Source organism: Bacillus rossius, chromosome 1 (assembly GCF_032445375.1).
Source record: "Bacillus rossius redtenbacheri isolate Brsri chromosome 1, Brsri_v3, whole genome shotgun sequence".
Lineage (NCBI taxonomy): Eukaryota > Metazoa > Arthropoda > Insecta > Phasmatodea > Bacillidae > Bacillus > Bacillus rossius.
This window is the reverse complement of record NC_086330.1, coordinates 291,608,215-291,624,381: the sequence shown is the minus strand read 5'-3', so window position 1 is coordinate 291,624,381 and position 16,167 is coordinate 291,608,215.

The following is a 16,167-nucleotide window of genomic DNA, read 5'->3' as shown; positions in this document are numbered from 1 at the left end:
TGTCATTACATTCGAGTCCACCTCATTTACATTATTCTTAGAGTATTCTTTGCACATATATATTTTATAGTACCGTTTATTTACAAATATTTAACTGGATTGTGGATATACAATTAATAATTTTTAATTGTTTTTAGGTTACATGGCATACATATTATTTTCAACCAAATAATAATTGTTGTATGAAAATTCAATGAACTAAATATACCGTGGGATATTACTTTGCAAGGCATTTATTTGGGGATACGTTTTACAGATTTTGCAGTTCCAACACTATAAGCACAGCACAAAATACGAATAATTACACAAAACTGTAAAGCTGATTTGTAAACAAAATACATAAGTTACAATAGTCTACCTCGCAGTTACATACAAATTGATAATATACATAAAAATGTTACAAGTTTTCAAAGCTATAATGTTTCATTACGTAGCATATAAAAGTATCTCTTGTTTGTATCCCATTTAACACTAAAATGTATTTTATATATAATGTATCACATGTATAACACATGTATATTTCATGAATAGTAGTTACTGAAGTAAAAAGGTTTTTCCTTTATTACAAAATAAAATACACAATATAAACTATTCATAACGTAATTTTTTCTTGCTTTTAGCATTGTCAGATGTAGTTTCTGCGATTGGCGTACTTTCTTCGGTCTTTGTGCTTTCCTTTAACCTTAAATCAAGGTAAAAAAAAACATGTTTTTATTAATAACACTGCCTGAAGCTATACACTGAAAACGACCCTTGAATACTATAAATAATTTGTGTACTTACTTATTTTTCTCTCTTCAATTTGCTATATTTTTACCTCTATTCCGTTTTCTTCGCACAGACAAATGCAATTTACCACAAGCATTACCTTTTACAAAATGTGCGTTTGTTTTCGCCATTTATAAATGAACATCCATTCATATATCCCGAGCTAACACAGCGACATAAGTCACAAATAAGGGTTTCCCCCCCTTTTCTTTGATAACCCAGCGCTCTTAGCAATAAGCCCTACCGCCCTGGGGCCCCCACGGGTGTGGATGCGGATACGCCGCATACGCAACCAGGAAGAGTGTAAGCTTTTGGCTATGCAAAGGGACTGAGGCTACCCATCTCAGTTTATGCACCACCTCCGGCCCCCCACTCCAATCAGCTGACCAGAAAGTTGGATGCTCCCTTAGCCCTCCGGAGTTGTCATCACTTCTGGCGCCTACCCCAGTCTCCCGCATCACACTGGGACTCCTCAATAACCCCTGCGAACCCGCGGTCCGGTGGAGGCCTACCCAACCTCTCCCAGCTGACCAGGCTGGTAACCGGAGCAGTTCTCGCCGCTCAACACGCCGGCATATCAGCGGGTTAGGGAACCCTAATACCTGCCCCTAAAGCACTCGGGGCACCACTCCCAAGTACGAGTCCTTCCCAACAAGAATCCTGGGCCTTAGAGGAAACCTCAGCGGAGCACCATTCAAACATGGTGGATTCTCCCCGTACTACGACCAACTTTTGGTCTCGTCGGCAGACTGTTCGCCGGTAGTTTGACCAGACCACCGCGCTTCGGAGTGCAGCCACGAGGTGTCCTCGTCGCCTCGGAAAACCCTCCGACCCGCCGTACCTCGGCCCGGCGGGTTTACAGCCGATTAAGGCCCGGATGCGACTGCACTCGTCGGGCGACGATCGCCGTCAACCCCAGCTGGAAAATGGCAATTACAGTGCCCAGGCAGGAGGCACCTGGGGGTTTCCTCAGTACCTCCACCGACTACAAGGCTAAAGGGGAAACCTCGCCGTGCAGTTTACAGCCCATTTTTAGGCCTGGTCGCCCGACACCGCAACCACCATACCCAGTCGAACTCCTTTACCATGGGGCCTGATCCATTCACTATGGGGCCCTTTGGGACCGATGCACCGAGGCTCGGCCGTCGAACCCCCCGGAAAGGTTTCTATCGCATCTGATGTTGCCCGCAGATTCAGCCCTTTCACCATTTCCGGTCTCATACATGCAATTGAGGATGCAATGAGGCAGAGTTAGACCCGGCAGCGCCCTCTTTAGTTAGAGAGGTGCTATGACCAGCGGTTGGGGAACCCTCCCAACATAGTCACCACGATCCTCCCCCAACAGTGGTGCCAACGTGGAGGCAGAGGGTTGCCATTTGATGTGGAGAGGCTATATAATCGCATCACACACCCTTTCCGCGGGATTGGTGGTTCATGTCTCGGATACTAGAACCGGCAACAGTTCCGACACCTCAAGCGACAATCACCTTCCTAACAGTATGTGGGAACCTCAGGACAGGCAGAGGAGACCTCGGGGTTGCCTGAATCCCCTCACCGACTACAAGGCTAAAGGGGAAACCTCGCCGTGCAGTTTACAGCCCGTTTTTAGGCCCGGGCACCTGTCCTTCAGCGCCACTCCCAGATAGGCCAATCCCGCTCCCACCTAACACAGCGACAGCAAGGAAAACTAAATCCGACTGCCTCGCAGTGCCACCCCACCCCTTTCGGTCCTTATCGTGGGACTGAGAAGTGTCGCCTATCGCGAGGGACTCGGAGCAATATCGGTCTAACGTACAATATCAGGTGCACATGTTACGCTTCAAGCAGCTGGAATTTTTAGTAGCTATTTATCCCACTTTTAAGTCTTCGTAACACAGAACGCGCGCAATACCCAACCAAATACGTTATCACTGGTAGATATGTTTCGATGCCTCCGATGTCTGTTTCTGTTACAGTTATACTAATGAAATTATTTTCTGGAACTACACATGTGTCATTTGCAGCCTTAAAAGTGTCCCACACAGTTTCATCATCGAAAGAACTAATTTCAATAATTCCCTTTTTCTCAGAGTTTAATGACAACCGCATTAAATTAGAAAGACGTAGTTTTTTTTTTCAATTTCAAATACTTGGCGCATCGTTATGTGGTATTGAGATCCAGCCAGTTGTCGGTATTTACCGAATCTGTCTTCCAATGCGTCTGTTTGAAATTTTGCTGTCAAAATGTATTTCATCCCTAATTCTCTTATGCAGTAATCGGTCACTTAAATTATTGAGTGAGTGGTCAACTTAAGTGCAGACATGGTTTCTCTGCTGAGACTACCAGATGTATTGTGCATTTCATCCCACCTATCTAACCAGGAAACAAGTTTTCTCAGGAATAGAACTTTAGCATCAGTTTCTTCATTAGTAAGTGGCTGTTGCATAACGTCTTTCAATGTTTGACCTTTACAAGGACTTTGAACATTCATGATTTTCCACCACGTGGTAATGATGTCGATGAAACATGCTGTACTATCATAATGCTGCAATTCGTGTTCTTGTCCAAGTGCCCTCAAAGCTTCTGGGATGTTGTCATTAAAAATATTCATCACTAACTTTACATTCTGTCTCTCCAAATTTGATGGCCAAAGGGATTTTAGAGACAGCCCGTGACCATACTTCAGTAACTTCTAGTTTTCCAAAGAGTACAGGTTTCTTAAGACTGAGAATGATGCAACTGAGTCTGAGGTTGTTCCGCCTTCAAAATCTGGGTAAAACAATCAAAGTCCATCATTGCGTTGATTCAACCAGTTACCAGTTGTTCCTGATACATTTGAAGAGATTAACTCCATCAACAATGTGAAACAAAGGTCGTGTTGCATCTGCAGGATGAGGATGTGCGATACTTTGTTTACGATGGCTTGTAAAAAATGACATAGCTTTTCTATTTATGGCATTGTTATCAGTGATAACAGAAATTACCTTAAAGCCAATGTTTTCTAATCCTATGATTACTTTCCTCAAGATACGTTGCAGAACATCACCTGTTAACGAACTGACTGGTAGTATGTGAACAACATCCTTGTAAGGTGAAAGAATACTTTGAATCATAAATGTGTGAGCACTTGAAGCTAGTTTCTCATCATCAAAAGATGAGCCAACAATGTTACCACCTTTATAATCCAAATATCGTTTGATATGTATTTCATCAACCATCAGAGTGACATAGCGTTCATGGGGTTTCAGTTCGATTGCTCTTTTCTTCATGTATTGCAAAAAGTTGTTGTCAAGATTTTCAGTCTCGGGGCCTATATATAATGATGAAGAAATTTTTTGAATGGTACTCGGATGAGGAAGAATGATATTTCCTGTATCTCTAATAAATTTGTTCGCGCGCGGGGACAGAAAAGACACCAGTGATGCGAACACAATATCATCAGGTAGGTATCTCAGATGTTTCGAGTTTTCCATTAACCTCAGTTGGGATGCTAAAAAGTTTATAATTTTTCATGTTCTTCACATTTGATTTTTAAAGTAGTCAAATTTTCTTGCAATATCGGTAGTTAAGGGATAGCCTCTACATGTAACTTTTACCTTAAGATCAATATTTACAACAACTGAGTAATGTAACTCTGGCACTGTTGGGACATTAATAATAACATATAGGTATTATACAGTCCCTTTTGACTATTTTGTCCCAAAATGGTGATACATTAATATTTTCACTGCAGTTTGATCGAAATTTGAGAACTTGTGTTTTTCATCATACACTTTCGCTGATTGAACACTGGCCGCGATTGCACGCCCTATAGCTTCATTTTCCAACCGTTGTTTTTTTTTGTTTTTTTTTTTTTTGCTCGGGTGGTTAACGACTTCCTCCGTCCTTCGATAAATATGACGTACAACCAGGGAACACACATGGAACAGCACCATCCCTAAGTTTGGGTCTTGAAAGTGTAACTTCTAACAGTCTCCCAGTTGTTTCGTCATAGCAGCTGGTTTTCCAAACAACATCGATTTCTTTAAAGTGCAAATGACAAACCTTTAAAATTGAAATACATTGTTAAATTTAATTTTCGCCTAAAGCATGTTAGACAAACTTATTACAGTTATGGGCCATTCTCAGTATTTTCACACATTTTAATTAGGCTTGGACGTGACAAAACTACCCAAGTACAATTTACTATTTATTTGGTTCCTATTTTGTTGTTTACACGGTCTTTGTAATCACTCTGATAATAATTCCGTAAGGTTAGTTGACTGTTATATAAATTTGGCAAAAACTAACATTTAGGGGAAGGTTGCTATCGTTGGGCCGGCTCCTTCATCGGGCCTCTTCGATAACGCCACACGTATAGCCAAGTGGTGCGCTCTGTTGATTGTAACGTGAACTACTTGAAGGCAAACACGCGCCATAGTTGTCACGAGTTGTTCCATGCAGCTGCATGGCACATATAAGCGAAGGTAAGTTTTACACATATTAATTGTAATTTAGTGTTACAGAAACAAGATTATAAGGGAAATGTTCATTATGATTTATTCTTCACTTACATTCACTGAAAGCATGTTTCATGCCCATTATGTTACCATATTGATGTTTTAAACGAATGTTTTACAAGTATAGAAATGGCCGTGTAGGTTAGGATAGTGCGAGTTGCCTCCAATGAGCTATATCGAGTCGCCATGAATGGGCCACTGGCCCAATCAAGGAAACACTGGCTCAATGAAGGTAACTGTGTTTGCTGGCGATCACAACGATTATTTTGAGCTGTAGAATACACAATTGCATCTGTTAATTTAATGCTGTAGTTAATAAAGCGTTTTAGGTATATTTTCACACAAAAACACCTATTTTTTTGTTGTAGATGGCTGTACGGAGGAAATACGGTCGGTGGGAGGAGGATGATATGAGTCGCGCGTTAGCTGCAGCGCGGAATCATGATATGAGCGTCAATGAGGCTGCCAGAACGTACAGCATACCACGGGCAACACTGCAGAGACACTTGGCAGGTAGGAATAGTTTTGCCGTTGAACAGAAAAAAATGATAGGCAGTACTGCTGATCTACCTGCAGAAGTAGAACACGAACTAGTTTCACATGTGCTAAAATTAGAGGAATCCATGTTGGGCATAACACCTACAGATCTGCATAAATTGGCGTTTGAAATTGCTCTGACAAATGAAATCCCACACAGGTTTAATACAGAAAAAGAAATAGCAGGGGAGAAATGGTATTATGCATTTATGAAGAGACATCCCGAACTCAGTTTGCGACAGCCAGAGTCAACTTCTTTTGCTCGAACGAAAGGTTAAGGAGAATGTGCATAATTTTTATGACATTCTAGAGAGGACCGTTGATGAAAACCAGCTGGATGCAATGCGAGTGTTTAACGTTGATGAGACTGGTCTGTCAACAGTACAAAAGAAACCAAGGAAAGTGGTAGCTGAAAAAGGTAAATGGGTAGTAGGTTCGATAGCCAGTGGAGAACGGGGGTCAACTACCACGGCAGTTTGCTGCGCGAGTGCTGCTGGCCAGTATGTCCCGCCGTTAATAATATATAAGCGTTCTCGCACTGCTAACGGGCTGGAAGAAGGAGCTCCACCAGGAACTATATTTGCATATAACCCAGAAAGCAGATACATAAACAAAGATATTTTTGTAGTTTGGTTGCAACATTTCATCAAGACTATCAACCCTACAAAAGAAAGGAAAGTTTTGCTCCTTCTAGATGGTCATTGTAGCCACACTAAAAACCTCAGTGCATTAGAGATTGCTCGTGAAAACGGAATAATAATGCTGTCGCTTCCAGGCCACACCACACACAAGCTCCAGCCCCTTGATGTGTCTTTTTTTGAGCCGCTGAGTAGCTATTACATAAATGTAATTGAAAAGTTCCTTCGCCAAAAACGCAGCGAAGGCAAACCTGAAGTTGTCACTCAGTTTCATATAGCTCGATTATTTGGAAAAGCATATGGACAAGCTGTGACAGTAGGGACTGCAGTGAATGGGTTTGCGAAAACTGGAGTTTGGCCAGTCAACAGGGATGTGTTTCAGGATTGCCATTTTGTAGCAGCAATGCAATTTGAAACAGATGACATCCCCATTACTGAAACTCCAGAAACAATCTTACCACTCAGTAGACACATTCATCCTACTACATTTTCAGCTGAAGAAGCTGTACCCTCTACCAGTAACGATGATCAAGAATCACCTCCATTAGTTGAAACACTGGCATCACAAGTGCATGATTCCTTAGATAAAATCTCTCCATTTCCAGAAAAAAGTTACGCTGGACGAGGTACAAATAAAAAGGCACATAAAGCGATAGTCATTACAAGCAGTCCTTATAAACAGACTCTGGAAGACACTGAAATAAGGAAACGAATGCCCAAGAAAAATCAGACTACCAAGAAACGACGTCTCCAATTTCATACTTCCTGCAAGTCAGCAAGATCCAAACTCTGTTTTCCTTCACCTTTGTCAGCTAAGTCCCATTCTAAGGAAGAGTCATGGTTTTGTGCAATCTGTTCCCAGGACATAAAGGAAGATATGATTCAGTGTTTATGGTGCAAGGAGTGGGTGCATGAAAGTTGTGCTGGTGTTAAGAAAGGGGTAAAAGTATTCTTTTGTGAAAACTGTGACTAATTTGTAAAAGAATATCGCCTTGCCTGTTTTCTAGAATGGTTTTGATGGTAATTGTTTTGTATTAATATTTTCAATGTATTTATCTGCAGAAAACAGTATCTGCATGACTATGTAGGCCTATAGCTTTTATGTATTAATGACGAAATAGTTAGGCTATGTTTGGTCATAAAAATTTTGTTCATGCATTTTCCAAAGAGTTTTAACAGTAAACAATTGGCTCAGGCGGGGACCAGTCAATTAACAGAGGTCCCACATGTGACTATAAATACTGACAATGAATATATTAACAGGTGTTTCGTGTTAAACAGTTGTTATACAACAGCCCATTCATGGCAACTGTCTGGCCCAATGATGGAGATGGGTTTCCTTCGTTGAGCCGTTTACACCTTTTTTAGTTTTTTAAATATGTATTGACATTTACATCCTTTTGGCTTGTCATGTTTATAAAGTGTTTATCAATAGACAGAGTTCACATTTACTTATAAAATTTGGAAAGTTGATTTAATTTAACGATTTTATGAAGAGTTTCGTTTAACTGGCCCATTGATAGCAACCTTCCCCTAGTGGTTGTAGAAAATGTATATTGGTAAATGATAGTTATAAATTTTGTAAACGATGTTTTAATATATTATTTGTAATACAAATGGTTCGTACCGAGATATTAATGTTTTCAACTGAAAGTTTTGAGAACACGTTCAATTTTTTTATTGCGAGAAATTGCCAAGTAAACCTGCGAGCTAAATTTTGGCTCGCAGGTTTACTTGGCAATTTCTGTAGTCCACAACTTAAAAACACATGTAAGCTAAAACAAATTTAAAATTATACAAAAAAAAAGATATTTTGAAATGCTTATTTATATTAATGATACGCTCACTTTTTCTATGATATATTCCAATGTAAATGCACGATTATGATATATTATAATACCATAAAAATGAATCCTTCTGAACAAAACATGTACATATTTCGTCTTTTTGCTTACGGAAAGAAAATAAAAATTGAATTTTATGTTAGGTACCTATTTTATTTTGTGCAGGCTTAAAACGTGTATTCAAATTAACTACTTCCTACCATGTTCAAAGGCCGGGTGTAAATGTTAAATTTGAATTTCCCGCCCGCAGCATTGGAATCGTGACGCTGCTGCTCCCACGTCATCTTGTGACGAGTTCGTTCTCGTTTGTTTTCGTTTCGGTAGGTCGGCCGTGCGCGACAGTAGAAGTTTGTAATTTATTATTAATTATACAGTCCATTATGTCGATTGAGCCCAGACATTTGGTCCTCCGGGCCGGATCCAAGATCCTACAACATTAATTGTTAGTCGTTTACGTGTTTTCGTCTCGTATTGTGTCGTCTTTCGGTCGCGTGCGTTGTGCCGGCTTTGTGCGCCGTGGAATCGTGGTTGTATTACCTGGATAATTTAAGGAGGCACATCGACATCGAAATAATATATATAGATTTGGAGAAGAAAACGTGTTTTATAATGAAATATATGTACATGTATTGACGTGGTGATGAAGCTGTGACGTCAACACTTGCAGTACGAGTTATATCGATTGTTCGAGATGGCGACCAATCGATCGTAATTGTGTGGTCGTTCACGTCCATTTGTTTACGTTTTTGCACGTGTTCTTATCTCGTGCACGTCATGTCTGAAAAGGCAGAAGTTCTTATTAGCCGACTGGAGCGAGCTGAGAACAGATTACAATGACCTGCAGCCTTAGCCAACAAGTTTGAGACTGACAACTCACAGCGGGGACTGTTTATATCCACCTGCCGAGATCTACCAGACCTAAAACTTGGTTTTAAACAGGATCACCTGACACTCGAATTGACGTGCAAGGACAAACCACATTTTGACCTCGCCAAGCACACAAATAGGTTAGATGAATTTTATGACCGCTACTATGTCATAATGTCAATCCTTGACACTGCAGTATGTGATTCAAAACAGACTCAGGTCTCCAAAGGTTCTTCACCTGCACCGCGAGTGTCACTACCTTCAATTAAGCTACCATGTTTTGCAGGTAAAATAGCCTCTTGGACCAACTTCGCTAACTTGTTTCAAACACTTATTCTCGATAATCGTGACCTGTCAAATGTGGAACGGTTCGCATACTTAAGGCTATCCTTGGAGGGCGAGGCCCTGTCATTAGTGCAGTCACTGCCATTGACAGGTGACTATTTTGAGGTGGCATGGACATTATTGGGGAGAAGATACGATAACCGGCGGTTGATAATATCACATCACCTAGATGCCATATTGCAGGTTCCTGTTGGCAACTTGACCTCAGTGGTTACCCTGCGTAGTTTTCTATCTACAATTGGTGAGAATGTGGCAGCTTTGCAAGCACTAGGACTACCGATAGATCAATTGGACCTATTATTGCTTCATCTGCTTGAGAAGCGTCTTAGTGGAGATTTACGAAGGTTGTGGGAGTTGCGTGTTAAAGAGTTGGAAACACCAGCACTTCAAGACTTTGTGGTATTCCTGGAAAAACAGTGCAGATCCGTAGAAGCAGTGGGTGTCAGTGGGCGCGGCCAGGATCCCAAACCCGGGCCTTCAAAGGTAGTTATCAACCGCACAACCCAAGGCCAATAGCACAATGCATCTGGCACATACTTTGTTGCATCATCTTCAGCTTGCTGTATGTGTAATAGAAAACACCCTCTGTACCAATGTTCGGTTTTCACTAAACGAAATGCAAGGGACAGATTCGCATTTGTCAAGGATCTAAAATTGTGTATAAACTGTTTAAGGCCCCATCATACTGTGAAACGATGCCCATCGTCAATTTCATGTAGTCATTGTCCTTCTTGCCATCATTCCCTGCTGCATTTTGAAAGCATTGAACATCGGCAGAAAGAGGTCAGCAACGAGCCACCTGATGAGGAGGTTGTGGTGGACAGTGACACACCTACATCGGTCCTGTCCTCATTCTCCGGAGGATCTACTTACACCACAGTGTTGTTCTCCACAGCATTTGTGGAAGCTCAAGACACGTCGGGAGCATTTCAGCAACTCAGAGTACTGTTGGACTCTGGAAGCCAAGCCAATTTCATCTCTGAGGGAGCCGTTAATCGATTGGGTCTTCGTCGACGAAGGACATCGCAGCCTCTTCAGGGTATTTCCCAAACACCACTCACGATAGCACGTGGAGTTGTTTCATGTTTGATTAGACCTAATGGACAGGAAGGGCCTAACTTCTCAACAGAAATGCTAGTCCTTCCTCAATTAACAGGTCTTATCCCATCATCACCATTGAAAACAAACAATTGGAATCATCTAAACCATTTGAGGTTAGCAGACCCTTCATATGCCTTTCCCGATAATGTTGACTTGCTGATAGGCGCAGAACTGATTCCAAATATCTTGACAGGGAGGAAACTAGAGGGCCCTCCTGGCATTCCTGTTGCCTTAGAATCAAGCTTTGGATGGTTACTTATGGGTAGAGTAACAAACACCACCGAAACTCTCTTGCCCACTGCTGAAATTACATCCCTGTTTGTTTCTTCTTGTAATGAGACTCTAGATGCTGCTGTAGAACGTTTGTGGCAGCTGGAGGATCTGCCAGATGTCAAGCTCACTCCCACACCATACGAAAAGGAGTGTGAAAGCATTTTTAGCCAAACATGCACTCGACTTGAAACCGGTAGATATGTTGTCACATTGCCCTTCAAGACCACCGATCGAGACCTAGGGGATTCACACAATTCAGCGCTTCGTCGCTTTCAGTCCTTAGAGCACTGTTTGAATCGACAACCAGAAGTGAAGGAACAGTATGTGGATTTCATGGATGATTACCTAGCCAGCGGACACATGAGTCCTATTGGTTCTCATGAGGTTCCTGCCAAGTCATACTTCATCCCTCATCATTGTGTTCAGAAACCTAGTAGCACTACCACTAAATTAAGGGTAGTCTTTGATGCGTCTGCTAGGACCAACACAGGATATTCGCACAATGACACATTGTTAACCGGACCTAAGCTACAATGTGACATTGTAAACACATTGTTGCAGTTTCGGATTCCCACAATTGTATTTATCGCTGACATCAAACAGATGTACCGTCAAATTTTGGTACATCCCGATCACAGAAATTATCAGTGTATCCTGTGGCGAGCAAGTGAGGATCAACCAGTACAGACATACAAATTGAATACTGTTACCTATTGGCATTTGTTCGGCTCCCTACCTGGCTCTACGCACACTACATCAGCTGGCTGAGGATGAACGGGGAGATCTCTCGTTAGCTGCTAAAGCTGTGTTACAAAACACTTACGTTGATGACATTGTCACAGGGACCAATGATTTGCAGTCAGCTCGAAGGCTGAGGAAAGACCTCCAACAGTTACTTTCGCTTGGTGGTTTTCAACTGCGGAAGTTCGCCAGCAACTCTACTGAACTCCTCAATGACCTACCTCCAGAAGCTGTACTACACCTTTCTGAGACATATTCATTTGATGATAGCTCCTCTGTAAAGGTCTTAGGGTTACATTGTAATCCGATTCAGGATACCTTTTCATATGACTTCCAATTTCGATCACTTGTACTCACGAAGCGATGGATTTTGTTCGAAATAGCTCGCATTTTCGACCCGTTGGGGTGGTTGTCGCCTTTGATGCTTCTAGCCAAGCACCTGATGCAATGCCTGTGGTCAGTAAACATTGGATGGGATAGTCCTGTTCCATCCGACATAGCAGCAAAATGGGAAATTATAAGAAGTGAGCTGTCTTCGTGTTCTGTCATTGCCATTCCTCGCTGCATCAACAAGCATCATCCTCAGGCCCTTATCGAATTACATGGCTTTGCTGATAGCTCTGAGAAGGGATATGCTGCAGTTGTGTACCTGCACCTGGTGTCCGCCTCAGGTGTAATTTCAACCCAGTTGTTACTTGCAAAATCCAAGGTTGCCCCTTTGAAATGAGTGACTCCCTCATCTTGAACTATGTGCAGCTCTCCTCTTGGCATGTTGCCTACATACTCTGATCGAAGCGTACTCCCCTGAGGTGTCAATGAGGGAAGTATACGCTTGGACTGACTCATCAGTTGTTTTGGCCTGGATCCAAGCGTCCCCACATCAATGGAAAACCTTTGTGGCCAATAGGGTAAGCAAAATTCATGATTATACATCCTCAAACTGCTGGCGTCATGTTTCTAGCGCAGACAATCCTGCTGACTGTGCATCGCGTGGCCTTACTCCGGCACAATTAGTACAGCATCCACTTTGGTGGTCCAGCCCTCCTTGGCTTCGTAAGCCCAAAAAAACTGGCCTGTCTTCCCAATCACGATATCTGAGGAAGCCCACTCTGAGAAACGTTCGTCTGTGGTTCTTCACACTGTCATAGAGTCATCTCCGTTAGCTACGTTAATGGACAAATTCTCCTGCCTGCGTAAAGTAGAAAGAATAGTGACTTGGTGTCTTCGATTTAGCTAAAATGCACGTCCGAACCGTACAAGAATTCTAGGTCCACTACAAGCTAAGGAAATGCAATCTGCGTTTAAGACCTTGATCAAGGAAACACAAACTGACTTCGCTGAGGAATTTGCCAGACTCTCACGCAACCAGTTATGCACTACCGCCATTCAGAGTTTGACACCCTTTGTGGATGGTGATGGTATTCTACGGGTGGGCGGTCGGCTTCAGAATTATGCCTTACCGTCAGATCAGGAACATCCCATACTACTTCCTAAGAACAGTCGCCTAGCTGTTCTCCTCTTTGACAAGCTCCACCAGGAATTCCTGCACCCAGGCGCCCTTACGGTACAGTCACTGCTCTAGCAAGAGTTTTGGATAATAGGTGCCAGGAATTTAATTCGCCGGCGCTTCAAAGCGTGCCTAAAATGCTTCAGAACTCGTACAAAGAGTGTTTCACCTGTCATGGCTAGTTTGCCAGCATCTAGAGTGTATCAGGCTAAACCCTTTCTCAACACCGGTGTTGATTATGGTGGCCCCTTGTCCATTACCATGGCCAAGGTAAGAAAACCTCGAATTCTGTCAGCATATATCTGCCTGTTTGTGTGCTTTACCACTAAGGCCATACATATTGAGCTTACATCTGACCTATCTACAGATGCCTTCCTCGCTGCTTTTCGATGCTTCGTTGCGCGACGAGGACACTGTGCCCACATATATAGTGACTGTGGCACCAATTTTGTTGGTGCAAATCGTAAATTGACTGATCTTGCAAGATTTCTGGCTGATGCCACTATGAAGAAACTCTTTGTTGAGACTGCAGCTCCCAAATGGACAACCTGGCATTTCAATCCGTCTGCTGCTCCACACTTTGGTGGATTATGGGAGGCAGGGATTAAGAGTGTGAAATCTTTTCTACTGAAGTCTGTAGGACTGCAACTGCTCACCTATGAAGAACTATGCACCATGTTGGCTCAGGTGGAAGTATCCCTAAATTCCCTACCTCTGTGCGCACTGTCAACTGATCCCAATTACACATCTGCATTGACCCCAAATCATTTCCTAACCTTTGGGCCTCCACAAGTGCTCCCAGATAACGACACTACTTCGACTCCTGTGAACAGGTTACAGCGATGGTCCCTGGTCCAGCAAATCCATCAATCCTTTTGGAAGCGATGGCACCAGGAATACCTGCATCACCTCCAACAGAAGAAAAAATGGATCAGTGGAGACAAGAATGTGACCGAAGGACAACTAGTGCTCATCAAGGACTCAAACCTGCCCCCACTGCGTTGGCGGGTAGCCAGAATTGTTAAGGTGTATCTTGGCAAGGATGGAGTCATGCGTGTCGCAGAAGTTCGCACTCCTCACGGCACATTCACTCGACCTGTAGTGAAATTATGTCCCCTCCCCATTCAGTAACTCTTGAGGATGGAGTTGGTGGTCTGTACATAGTGTGACTAGTGTTTGTTAATAACTTTGTTTTGAACTGTGGACACTTCAAGGTGGGCGGGATGTTCAGGCCGGGTGTAAATGTTGAATTTGAATTTCCCGCCCGCAGCATTGGAATCGTGACGCTGCTGCTCCCACGCCATTTTGTGACGAGTTCGTTCTCGTTTGTTTTCGTTTCGGTAGGTCAGCCGTGCGCGACAGTAGAAGTTTGTAATTTATTATTAATTATACAGTCTATTATGTCGATTGAGCCCAGACATACCATATAATTAAGTTATAATTAATAAAAACTGAAATTTACATAGTGTTTACTTGTACAAATAAAAACTTACTCGTGTTCGAGGACTTGGTTCAAAATTTTCCCGTGGAATAGCTAGAAGCCATTTCTTATTAGCGTCATTTTCTTGAGGAAATTTAAACACGTGCACTTTTGGTCCGTTAGCAAAATTTTCTCTGCTGTTAGGAACACAGCAATTGTACACCATTTTAAAATATTATATTTATTGTAATGTAATGCGCACTTAAACCACCAACACTAAGACAACTGCAGACTTCCACAGAAAACATAGTGTGACAGGCGTCCAGGCAAGAACTGACCCTCGCTCGTTCAGGTAGAAGGGCTAACGGTCTGGCCGGGTGCAGGTTCTCGGCCTACTGTACGTGTCGTCACGCCTTCAACCCTAACCAGCGCTCAGGCCTTTTGTCTAGTGGGTGTTGGCAGTGGTGGCTAACACTGGTATGAACAGCGGAGCTATGCTTTAAGGCCGGGACACACATATCCGCACCGTGTCCGCGCCAACACACTGCCGAGTGTTGGACGTGCTACGGCGAGAAAGAAAAACAAGGCATTCAAACGTGTAAGGACACACACCACCGCACCGCGTCAGCACCGTCGTGGTGCTCGGAGACCGCGCCGAGGCCGTGCTGTCGCAGACTAGTTCAGTTTATTTTTTGACGGTGACGGTGCTGGCTCGTGCAACATGGAGAGAGAAAAACTTATTGAAGAAGTGCGGAAATTCCCTGTCCTGTACGATCAAAGTGATGAAAAATATCGGAATGCCGAATACAAGGATAGGGTGTGGAAAATCATTACCGAGACACTAGAAGCACCAGGTATGTTAAATGTTTATATTCCTTCATTTTGTTTTACAGCTTAAAGCCGAGGTCGCAGGTCGAGGTAAATAATGGCTTAAACACTAAACTGCGAGCGTAGCGAAAACCATAAAAGAAATCTTAAATTTCAATTTCTAACAGTTGGCAATACAAATTTGAAATGTTTTTTAGTGTTTACGATGACAATGAAAATTAATATGCTATGAAAATACTGTGATATATTGTATTGTGTTTCATTTTTCTTGTAGGTAATTAAAAGTACTCAATTTCCATCCATTTTCATATTGCTATAATATTTTCAAATTTCTTTTATAAATATTATAGTTTTTAAAACATTTGCAATTTGAATTTTTTTAAATTACGTTAGAAAAATCGAAAAGTGACTAGATATTAATAATGCATAGGATGTAGCATTATGTTACCTAGGTAAGTGGTTATATTTCAGTCAGATATCTTAAGTTGGTTTTGAGATATCTAACATTTCCTGTGCAAAAAAAGGGTAAATACATATTTTCGGGTATTCGAAAAAAACCAAAGTGAGCTTTATTTTATTTTTAACTACAACTTGCGCAAAAATCAATATGAAAATATATTACACTATGTATTGATATATTATGTAGAAACCCCTTAAATCTTGGGTGCATTATACTGCCAGTGCAGCCCTTGCTTGCCACTCTGCACTTCCAGCTGGAGAGTTGAAGAAATCCTTGAATGTGTCTCGCACAGCAAACGCTTCTCTTGCTGACCCTCCTCGTACACGTGGTAGGTCTTCAAGAAAGCAGTTGCCCTCAAT